At 37.5% G+C, this 9,378-nt stretch overlaps 1 pseudogene across 1 annotated transcript; it reads left to right on the top strand.

Moving 5' to 3' along the window:
- The first annotated feature begins 1,599 nt into the window (after nt 1-1,599).
- On the top strand, nt 1,600-5,428 carry LOC306850051 (adenylate cyclase type 8-like; annotated as a pseudogene). Its single transcript has 6 exons — nt 1,600-2,475; nt 2,725-2,874; nt 2,972-3,102; nt 3,195-3,306; nt 4,616-4,804; nt 5,408-5,428. The product of its transcript is annotated as an adenylate cyclase type 8-like (transcript).
- The last annotated feature ends 3,950 nt before the right edge of the window (nt 5,429-9,378 follow it).

Here is a 9,378-nt window from a genome sequence, read left to right as displayed (position 1 = left end):
TTGTATGTATGTGAATTAGAGCCCAAGCCCCTTTGTCACTGCCTCAGTGTGGAGTTCAAGTCCACTTATTTTTGCCTCTAAACATTTCCATCATGAGTCGGGATTCTTCTATAGGATAAGCTTCAGCAGATTGTGCTCTGCTACCTCTCGGAAGGGTCAGGGCAGTTTTTCAGACCATCTGGCTGAGCAATCACTTCATTACCTGAAGACAGCGCTACTTAAAACTGAGTCAGTCAGCCGCAGACAGGACTGAGGTGGGCTTCATCCAATGTCAAGGAGTTTTTTAAGGCGGGGTGACGGATAACATGGTTGGAAGGTATCAGGACAAGTAATTTACAAGCATAGTTATGGTGCATGGCAGATGGGAAAACTGTCAACGAAGACTCATTCTGCACTCAGCTGCCGAGTATCCCACCTTTGAGGGACAAGAAGAATGTACCGTTTTAGATATTTGCTTAGGTCTGGATCAGTTTATCTGAGCTATGTTCATGGAGGAGCAGATGCATGCATTGTTACAAGATTTATCAAGCTTGCAGCACCACATCGATGGCAAGTATCCTTCCATTTACTTTTACTTTTATTGCATATCTATACACAGTTTAAATCAATTATGTCTTCTGCAAATCATTCTGGATTAATAGTCTGACTTTTTGCATTCCTTATGTTAATATGCACATTGCATGCATTGTGTAAAGTCATATTGATTAAATTCTGGGGATATATGTGGGAGTAAACTTATTTTTGAGGTAGACTGGGGTATGTTTTAAGGGTATGGGGGGAGGTACTGAACTTGATTTGAAGGTATTTTGTGGATTTTGAATTTGTTGTCTTTGAGGGGTATTGAACTTGTTTTACATATATTTGAGGGAGTGTACTGAACTTGTTTGGGGTACTGTGTGGGTACTGACCTTGTTTTGATAATTGTTATGAGATATTTGACTTGTTTTAGGGGTATTTTGGGGAGCATTAAACTTATTTTAGAGTAATTGAAAGGGGAAATATGCATTTTCGGGAATTCTGGGGGTTACTGAACTTGTTTTGTGAGTCTTTGGGGGTACTGAACTTGTTTTAGGGTTATTTTGGATGGTACTGAACTTGTTTTGTAATTGTTAAGGTGTACTGAAAATGTTTTAGGCGTACTTTGGGGAGTATTAAACCAATTTTAGGCTCTTCTTGGGGGTGAAAAAACTAATTTGGCAGTAATCTGGGGGTATTGACCTTATTTTGGTAATTGTTAAGAGGAACTGAACTTGTTTCAGTGGTACTTTTAGGAGTCTTTGGGGGTATTGAACTTGTTATAGGGGTATTTTAGAGGCAACTGAACTTGTTTTGGGGTACTCTGGGGGGATACTGAATTTATTTTTGTAAGGGGTACTGAACCTGTAACAGGGGTACTTTGGGGAGTATTAAACTAATTTTAGGGTATATTCTTTAGGGTAATCATAATAATATTTTTGGATTTCATTCTGAGACACCTTCAATGTTCCATACATTCCAGACTGTTGAATCTTTTCTTTTCTGTCTTTCAGGTTTGTGCAGTTGATAGAGGTCTTGAGTTGAATTTTGGGATCTAAAGCCTGTTCATATCAGCTTTGGATTATGGCTTTGAGTTCTACAGAAGTCATTGTTCCGCCTAAGGTATGCCCAGCTGCGCTTCCCTCCCCCAGCCTGAAACGCAAGCAGCTAATGTGGCAGAATGCAGTACACCACATAATCGACCAACGAGGAATGCACCACGAGGGGCGAACAGCCAATTCTCGAACAATCATTGTTACTGATGCCTACATTGATGACATCAACAGGCAGATTCGTAACAAAGCTGCACGGGGCAATGCAGGCATGCATAAGCGGCGTTCCTCTGCAGCCCGCATCCACCCATTACAAGAGCGCAACTCCACCTGCACACGGAAGTCCACCGGCTTGCTCTGTGATGCTGACTTCTTCGTAAGATGGGGCTCCACAGTGCATGGAATTTTCCTTCCGGTTCTCCACCACAAGTTTAAATCTCATGATCTTGAGCATCTATACCAGCAGCACTCGTCTGGTCAGCGCCGAGCTTCTCTTGTAGTCACTAATGTCATTGATTTCTTTACCAAACTCCATATTCTCTTCATCCACTTGGCTGTGGCCCCTGAGTTGGTGGACTCTCAACGAGGATGGTTGGCTGGGCTCTTCGTGGGACTTGGAGCAGTCTTATGTGTCTTAGTCCTGACCTGTAAAGGATTGATGTCTCCAGATTACCTGCGCTATGCTGGGATGGCAAGCTAGCTGTCCCAGACTGTGCAGGCACTGGGTGGTTTGGCATGTGGGTTAGAGAAGGACCAGTCCTGGTATGTTCTCTTCACCCTGTTTGCCACCTACACGCTATTGCCTCTACCTCTACTATGGTCCATCTGCATAGGGTTCTTCACTGCTGCCTTGCACCTGTTGGTGGACGCCCTTAGGAACTACAATGAGACAGCCATTGTAAGAAAGGTAATAAAGATTCCATGCTCAAGCTCAAAGCTCATCAAACTTCATCAAAGTTCACTTTCGATTCTCACCTCAGTGTCATAAAGTAAGAGAAAAGCAATGCTTCTTTGGAATCAAAGATCATCACAAGAATTATCCTCAAAAGTATGGAGTCAGTCCATGAGAGTTTCAGTCTTTTTTTATGCATCTACTGAGTTGTACTTGGTCTTCTTTTTGATAAACTGCTCAATTTTACTCTCGGTTTTCTTTCAGTTACTTGCAAAAGGTCTGTTGTACATGCCTATGAATACCGCAGGGCTGTTCATCCACTACTTATCGGATCGTGCCCAAAGGCAGGCATTCCTTGAGATACGGCGTTGCATCGAAGGACGAGTAAAAATGGAACGAGAGAACCAGAGACAGGGTTGAGAGTCTTGATTTAAGAAGACATTTATAGATCATTAATATGAAACTTCTGAGGAAAAGAGGAATCATTTTGCATTAGGAGCGCTTGCATTAGGAATCATTTTGCATTAGAATTCTTCCTCGATTTATTGCTACGGAGATGATTGGTGATATGACTGCTATGGATGACGAATTGCTTCCTCAACAGTTCCATAAAACTTACTTTCATCAGTACAAAGATGCCAGGTACATGTAGCTACCTGTGCAGTACTATCTTCTAGTATATTTAGGTTGCAAGAATGGTGCATGAAATGAAAATGTATGTGGTCTTGTCTCAGTATCCTGTTTGCTGATATAAAAGGCTTCACCTCTCTCTCCATGACCATGTCAGCTCAGGAATTGGTGCGCACACTCAATGAGCTGTTCGGTCGCTTTGATCGCCTTGCCGAGGTGCGAAAGATTAACCTTTGAGTTTCACAGGCAGTTGGAGAAAAGGGATATGGTCAATGTCTTACTGTAGTGTACAGTATGAGATTAGAAAACACTTTGTTGCAGCTATTGAACTGCAAATATCATGGCAATCACTATTAGTTTTAGTGTCAAAAGTAATGTTGGAAGCTTATTGAACAATATCTTTCGATATTTTAGGAGAATCACTGCATGAGGATAAACATGGAGTGCTGAGCTTCCTTTTGATAACATCATTGGAATGAACTGTGTGAGTCAGTGTTGGCTTCATAAACCTTCCTTTGATCTGAATGCCCTCTCTAGTTAGTCATAAGATGTAAAGTTATCAAATCTGTTAAATAGTGCCACACTATGTTATTCAGTGAATCTTTTAGTAACTTTATCACCAGCATCAGTGGCATGGTCCATTACATTAGCAAATAATTTATAAGTAGTCTCTTGTTTGTAAAACCAAACAAAAACATGTTTACTTTATGAAACTTTTGCCATAATTTACTTACCCTCCACTTGTTCCAAACCTGTGTGAGTTTTTTTTTATTCTGTAGCACCCACACAAAAAAGCCATTTGAAGAATGTTGGTAAACAGTTGACGGTAGCCATTGACTTCAGTATTTTTATTTTTTCATATTATGGAAGCCAATGGCTACGGGCAACAGTTACCAGCATTCTTCAAAATATCTTCTTTTGTGCTCAACAGAAGAGAGAAACAGGTTAGGAAAAACATGAGGGTGAGTAAATGATGACAGAATTTGACATTTTAAACTGTCCCTTTAACATGTAGGTCTATGTGCAAGGCAAAAATGTGTTATTTGAGTTATTAATTTGTCTAAATGGTCATATTAATGTTGGAACTAGTGTTCATGGTTATGCATTACAGACATATTTTTTATCATTGACTATACTTAGCAGATAGCTAACATTTATCAAGGTTCTGCACCTTGTCCTATAGACTTCAAATGTAAGAATATTACTGTAAACACGATTTTTGTTAAACAGCAATTCGAGCTCCTAATTAAGAATGTTTGTTTATGGAATGCACTGATTGATACTTAAACTTTGATTGCCAATGATTATTTCCATGTTATGGCTGATAACCAATAAATGGCTGATATTAAAAATCTATACAATTTTGTGTAAATAGTTTTTAAATGCTTTCTTTACATTCCAATATCAATCAGTATGATAAAAAGAAAACTAATAACCATTATCTTTCACTATTAATAATTGTTATAATTTATTTTAATTTTTTACTTGAAATACATGCAATGTTTTTTGTAATGTCATCTTTTAGATTTTAGCCACTTTCACCAATGGCTCTCTGGTGCAGCTGCCCAATCAGATTACTCCTCATTGTGCCGGGTCTCGAGAAATCAACAAGAGAATAAAACAAGCCATCGAGGTGCGCAGTAGTGAGCGAATGCGCAAAGAACACATCACACCCTTCACGCTAGTCTTCAAAGACAGACACATCGAGGGAAAGGTATGGACTGCCAAGGAACAGCTTTTATACTTTGTATTGCATTTTTGCTTATAAATAGGCCCACACACAATTTGCACTTTCAGTTTTCTCAGATGAGAGATGAGATGTGAGAAAAATAATGATATTATATAAAAATAGTTGTATTCAGAATGCATCTACTGTACCTCAGGATGGGTGCAGGTGTTTACTGGCCACTGTGCACCTTGTTCTGAGTTCTTGTTACTTTCTTCAGCCTCTCCAACTGTGTTACACCACAACTGTATAAAAAAAATGACAGACAGGGAAGTAATTTACCTACTCTGAGCCAGTACAGACACACTAATGAGCTTAAACAAGACCATCAGTATGATTTTAATGTGATTGGATTGGACAATTAAGATTATTCTAAAAAATAATACAGTATTTGGATTTAGAACATAGTTCTTTGGCCAACGTGAAATCAATATTGAACCCGTTGTACTTTCTTGATGCACCTGCCTGGTTTTATTGTATGCAACTGATGTATTTTATTCCAAAAGAAAATGCTTTTTAAAGAAAATGTAGTAAATTGCTCTTCTCCTGAAACAACTTTAATGTGGATATAACTGCTTTTCTATCATACAGGTATTTCTCATGGGCCTGTAATCGCCGGAGTGATTGGCGCCACTAAACCCCTGTATGATATTTGGGGCATGACTGTGAATCTTGCCAGCCGAATGGACAGCACAGGACTCAGTGAGCGTATTCAGGTCCCAGAGGTCACAAGCCGTATCCTGGCTGACTGCGGCTTTGTGCTACAGCTTAGAGGAGATATCTACGTCAAAGGGGTTAGTGAACAGCGGGGAGGGGTCCGCACATACTTTGTTAGCAGTCGGGAACAGAGATCAAGCTATGCTGAGAGAAACACCAGCAGAGGGATCTCTCTCGGGAGAAACACTCTCGCAGCGGTGGTCTTTTCCCTGGTGCAGGCCCGCAAGAAAGAGGAGTTATGAGAGGCCAATGGAGGTTTTCATCTTATGGAGATCACATGAATTTTGATTTAAAAAAAAAGGGACAGGAACTGTATCTAATACCTCTTTTAGAGACTTACATCTCTTTCACAAGTCATTGCCTTCAAGAGATTTCCCACATTCTCTGTTATCCTTTCAAAATAGTAACTTTATTTCTCTTGTATGACCACATTTCTGCTGATATTCAAAGTTGCTTACTATGGAAGCATATTTCTACCTCAGAATTTTATTATAATGTTTTTTTTTTAAAGGTACTTGTGACTTTTTATCTCACAATTCTGACTTTTCTTGCAGTTCTGAAAAAAAAAAGTTAGAATTACAGGATATAAACACAATTCTGAGAAGAAAAGTCAGAATTGTGAGATATAACCTTGCAATTAAAATTAAATGATAGTTCATTGTAAGATATGTCACAGGGATGTAACGGTATGAAAATTTCTCAGCACGATTATAGTGACCAAAATTATCACGGTTATCAGTATTATCACGGTATTGTTAAAATGTGCTGGAGATGTTCAAAAAGTACCGATACATAAATCACTTCACCAAGTTTTATATTTAAAAATCAACAAACAGCAAATAAAATGACTTGTTTGCATAATCACTAAAACAATAACATTACCAGTGAGGTCTGGATTTTAAATGACAACTTGACTGACACCAGTTTAATAGCATGTTCAAATAAATAATGTAAATGTTCAAATAAAGCTTTGAAAAAGTTTCATATAGAGGTAAACCTCACATTTCAGCCTTTAAAGAAAAGAGTTAAGTCAAAATGATAATTGATTAATAAGGGGAAGGGGAGAGGGGAAGTGGTGTGTGGCCAAGTATGGTGACCTATACTCAGAATGTGTGCTCTGCATTTAACCCATCCAAGTGTACATACAGTAGTGAACATACACCCGGAGCAGTGGGCAGTCAATGCTGCGGCGCCCGGGGAGCAGTTGGGGGTTCGGTGCCTTGCTCAAGGGTCTCACCTCAGTCGTGGTATTGAGGGTGGAGAGAGTGTTGGTTATTCACTACCCCACCTACAATCCCTGCTGGACCTGAGACTCGAACCCACAACCTTCAGGTTACAAGTCCAACTCTCTATCCACTTATCTGCTCCATAAATAATTCTATATAGCTTATCTGAATTGTTTAAATGTGTAGAACCCATATAAGCTTGTTTTTCATCAACCGGTTAAAATTTACAGCAGGGCATGCAAATTTGGTAATTTTTTTGGCCAGACAGAAACTGCACACAGGCTGAATGTAAATAAGTGTCTGTAAATCCACTCTCTGACAGCAGGTGGCGCTTTATATGGAAAAGCTGAATTACATCTGATTCCCGTGAACTCCGTGAACAAAGCAGTATTGTGTTTAAGAAAACTTCCTTTAGGTATTACGTGGAGCTGAGATGAAAACAAAATGCCATCGAATCGTTTCTGAAGACAGTCAGATCCTTCAGAGGTACATTCATATAATTAATTCACTGATATATTCATTTGTATAATTCCCTCAGCACTCTTTTAAAACCTTTCCGCCCTGTTTTCACTCTCAGAATGAAACTCTGCTGCCGTGCGCTCGTGAGACTGTACACTCTGCTTTATGCTGGACAGTATTTATTTATCGTGAGATGTTCAGATCGCGGTAATCAAATACGGTTTTAATGATAATTAAAATACGAAACGGTTATACTAACCGTGGAGAATTTTATCATGATTTATCGTCAAACCGGTAATCGTTACATCCCAGTCACAATTACCTTTTTTGTTTTTTATTCTGTGGTGAAATGTGAGATATAAACTCAGAATTCAGAGAAAAAAATTATAATTGTGAGATGCAAACTCGGAATTGTGAGTAAAAAGTCAGAATTATGAATAAAAAGACAGATTTTGTGAGATAAAAAGTCAGAATTGTGAGATAAAAAGTCAGAATTGTGAGATGAAAAAGTGACAATTAACTTTTTTTTCCTTCTAATTATTATAATTCCATAGCAGAAATGGGCTTCCATAGCTTATTACTATGGAAACAGTGAAAAAGTTGTCTTGGAGTTGGCATCACGGGGATTTTTTTTGCCAATTTTAAACGCTAGGAATTTAAAAGAGCAAAAATAAGAAAAGCTGCTTATAAACACTTCAATAAAACTTTCCTCCTTTTGGAACAAGACCAAAATAGTGTAGAAAAGCTAAGGATCTCTGGATTCTGTCAAAATCAACAACTGATTAAACGTGTAACATTTTATTTGGAGGTTATATTCATAATGCTCAACTGCCACTGACAAATTAAATGTGGAAACGAACAATAGTCTGAGGTCAACTTTGCTAAGCTAATTAGCTGATTATCTGACACATTTGTATTATTCATTAACACAAGCTATGAATCCCAGTATTATACCAACATATCCACATAACTTTCTATGAAATGTATGTAACCAAAAATATTTAGATTGAAAACTTTCAGACATTTTTAGATGATCAGCAGGTTTTCAAACTCCCCTTTTATATTATGTTTACATGGTTGTGGGACAAGAAAAAAAAAAGCTTCTGTCTTTATGTTTTGGGAGTTTTTGGGGACTGTACTTTGATTTTATGATGGATAATAAAATCTTAGCACATAATTAATATTGACACAATTACAATTAAGTCAAGAATGAATGAGCAGGAAGAAAAATGACAATGCCAAAATTCTTTGTCTACTTTTAAAGATATGTTTAGAGTTAGATATTTCTAGGAAACACTACCACAAAAAGCCACCAAATGAGAAATGTTGCTGCTGAATTTCTTACGAGGACATTCTGTATTTGTGAAGGGTAGGCCTACATAACATATTAGCATTTGCCAATATTGTCTCTTTTTCTTCTTCTCATTAGTCTGATTAGGCAATCATTGGAAGCATATAAAAATATGCAAAGAATGGGGAAAAAAATATTTATACTTACAAAAAAAAAATCATAGTTTTTAGCAAACATTAAAACAATTGTTTGTTATCAGCAGGGAACAGTCCATTTCTATGTGTATCCTAATGCACGTTAAGATGTTTATGCATATTGTATGTTATAGGAATGTAAAAGTAAGGCCTACATCAGTATGCTGGTTCTGTTCGCTTTGGCTATGAAAGAAACTTTGGACGAAATAATCAGCAAAGTTACATACTCTAGTGTGTTGGTAGGATTGAGCTTTTCTTGTTACTTAAAGGTGGATTACTTCTTGGACATGTCACCAAATCATGTAAAAAATATAAAACTACCTTATAAAAAGATGAAAATAATGTTTAACAAAAGCAGAAACAACAGATCGTGCTTGCCTAGGCCTTTGGTTATATCACAGACAGCAAACGTTTTTGAAATATTAAATAGGCCTACGTTTTAAAGTAAAATGAATTTTTGTGTTTTTGTTTGTTTTATTTTTCTACTTCAGAATTTCATGTTTAATGTGTTATTAGCCATTTCTTTGTAATTGTTTACTAGCCATTTCTGAGTGAAAATTGATTCTTCACACTGATCTATGAGAGATTTTGATATAGGTCAACAGTGTACCTAACTGATTAACAATTCTAGGAACAAACTAACAACTAATGTGTTTCATAAATGAACAATTATTT

Source organism: Barbus barbus (genome assembly GCF_936440315.1).
Source record: "Barbus barbus genome assembly, chromosome: 30".
Classification (NCBI taxonomy): Eukaryota; Metazoa; Chordata; class Actinopteri; order Cypriniformes; family Cyprinidae; genus Barbus; species Barbus barbus.
The sequence above is the reverse complement of the archived record's forward strand: the minus strand, read 5'-3'. Positions and strand labels throughout refer to the sequence as shown.